Source organism: Procambarus clarkii, chromosome 37 (genome assembly GCF_040958095.1).
Source record: "Procambarus clarkii isolate CNS0578487 chromosome 37, FALCON_Pclarkii_2.0, whole genome shotgun sequence".
NCBI classification, from domain to species: Eukaryota; Metazoa; Arthropoda; class Malacostraca; order Decapoda; family Cambaridae; genus Procambarus; species Procambarus clarkii.
Window position 1 is genome coordinate 37,425,706 of NC_091186.1, and position 2,765 is coordinate 37,428,470.

General features: G+C 35.9%; 1 long non-coding RNA gene across 2 annotated transcripts; it reads right to left on the reverse strand.

Annotated features, from left to right (window-relative positions):
* Positions 1–491: 491 nt before the first annotated feature.
* Positions 492–2,123, reverse strand: LOC138372108 (uncharacterized). Of its 2 annotated transcripts, none has more exons than XR_011230721.1 (2): positions 2,054–2,123; positions 492–1,114 (listed from the first exon to the last, which is right to left on the reverse strand). It is a non-coding gene; the product is annotated as an uncharacterized lncRNA (long non-coding RNA). The 2 variants fall into 2 exon arrangements; XR_011230720.1 differs by lacking the exon at positions 2,054–2,123 and adding an exon at positions 1,767–2,047.
* Between the last annotated feature and the right edge of the window lie 642 nt (positions 2,124–2,765).

Here is a 2,765-nt window from a genome sequence, read left to right on the forward strand (position 1 = left end):
TTCAGTATATCGTGTTAATACATACATAGACACACACACTTGTACACATTTTAGTGTAACAAGCAAGGCAAATAGTTCTGTCTGATGGGTAGAGGCAACTGCACTTGCAGCTGCACCCGTGTGGCGGTGTAGGAAACCATCAATGTATATGATTTGAGAGAGAGAGAGAGAGAGAGAGAGAATGATCTGTGGACAGAGCATCAATATGGCGTAAGGTATTGGGCTTTGCCTCAAGATGAAGCATAATAAAGAACCCGAATATCAGGAGAAAAAATTACATTAAAAACTGTCCACATGATACATATATATAATCATGTTTTAAACATTTTAATTGTATTATTTGCATATATATATATAATTAGGAAGTAATGTTTATCTGGGTAAGTTGTCAGCTTTTATGAACTAATAGCTAGTGCGGCTTGTATATGGGGTACATCCGGTCTCTTACCCTCGACTGCGGCGGTAACTTTATGGTCAGGAAGCCAAAAATATTTATAGTTCAAGTTCAAGTATGTTTATTGAGACAAGAAAAAAATACATCTCAAAGGGATAGAGTAACTTAGGCTATTTCTACCCCCTCTACTTCAAGTCCCTCAAGGGGCGCACAAATTCAGTAAGTACAAATAGACAATTAACATTACAAGAATCCCATTTAACATTGCAGGTTAATATAGTAAGTACAGCATATAATTGTTACACTCTTGGGGCAAAATTTTTGTAGCTCCTAAGTATACTGTCTATCATACCATTATCACACATACAAACAATTTGATGTGGTACATTACTTATTTCCTTATTTCTATAGTTATCAATAAGTTGACACTATAATACATAATGTTCTAAGGTGTGGGCGTGCGGCATACTACATAATTTACACTCCTTATCTTTTTCACTGACATCAACTCCGTATTGCCAGATATATTTGTATCCTAATCTTAATCTCATGTAAATTGAATCCTTCCAAGTTGACTTTCCTTTATCATAGGTGAAGGACGAGTTTGTATTTATTACTGAATAATTCTTAAGTGTGTTACTACTATCCACTATTGCCATTCTTTTTATCATTTCTTCATCTTCATTTCCTCTTATTATTCCTCTTACATCTGTCTTCATTCTGAAATAAAAACCTTTGACGTTACTTTGCATATATGTACATTAATTATAAAATTGATTGGCTTGTGTGCAGGCCTTCACACTCCCTGAGCGAGCCATCAAGTAACTATAAAAAGGCATATATCTTCACTTTCACTTCAGTTATATTTATACCAAAGTATTAACATGCAGCTTATATGTCTTTCTGATGACATAAAAAACTTCGTTTTTTATAATATATAGATTCAATTAACATTGATTTTCAAAGGGTCATAGTTCCCATCGAAAGGGAGAGCGTCGGCCAAGAAGCCTTGTTTAAAATATGAATATTTTTCCTCTCTAATAAGGTATAATCTCTGTGATGCATTAACACAAACTATTTTATATCTGCCTTTCTGATAACATATATAAATATAATCTTTATTTGTGAATATTTGTTAATTAAGCAATATATCAGAGAGCGTGTAGGGTTCGGTGTTCTATGAACGAAAAGGACTGGAGTAGTTTAAATAGCGAACGCATACCAACGAATAACGCTAGTATCTATATAACAAATTTATTGTCATGTGGAATTGATTTAACTTCCAGACACTTTTTTTTAATAAATATTAAATATTTTGTGGCTGTTTATGAAAAATATTATTATAAATACACATTCTACTTGTTAATATTACCAATTAAATTTGCGACAATTTGAGCCATGAAATACGACGACTGGATCACTGTGTACAGGAGGCTGTTATGGCAGCAAACACTCTCCAGGCGACCATATATCTTGGATAAGTCGCTCCACACAATTGTCGCTTGGACCGTCGACTTCCTATGGCGTCACCTCTCACATATTTACGTCTCATTTCGTTATGAAATTAGATTATTTCAGAGAAAAAATAGGTTTGATCATGTTCTACGTGTAGCACCAACATTATAGTAAGTAAATATACCATATTTCTTCATTACTTACGTAATGCTAATACGTTTTGGGTAGTTTTGGCCTGATTTGGGATGATTGGGGTAATTCTATGGACCCCATGTTAGTGCATTCAGGTGATAAACCTCACGAGTGTCCAGAGTGTGGGAAGAGATTCAGTCGTCATGGAACTATGAAGACTCACAGGATGGTGCATGCGGATGAGAGACCTTTTCAATGTGCCGAGTGTGGCAAAAAATTTAGACAACGTGGAAATATAGTAAAGCACATGTTAGTGCATTCAGGTGATAAACATCACTAGTGTCCAGAGTGTGGGAAGAAATTCAGTCGTCATGGAACTATGAAAAAGCACAGGATGGTGCATGCGGATGATAGACCTTTTCAATGTGCCGAGTGTGGCAAAAAATTTAGAGAACGTGGAACTATAATAAGACACATGTTAGTACATTCAGGTGACAAACCTCATGTGTGTTTAGAGTGTGGAAAGAGATTCAGTCGTCTTGGTCATATCAAGTCTCACGTGTTAGTGCATTCAGGTGACAAACCACATGAGTGTCCAGAGTGTGGGAAGAGATTCAGTCATCTTGGTTATATCAAGTCTCACATGTTAGTGCATTCAGGTGACAAACCTCACGAGTGTCCAGAGTGTGGGAAGAAATTCCGTCACCGTGGACATATGAAGAGGCACAAGATGAGACATGTAAATAACAGGCTAAACACTTTGAGTGTGGAAGATAATTAAGAG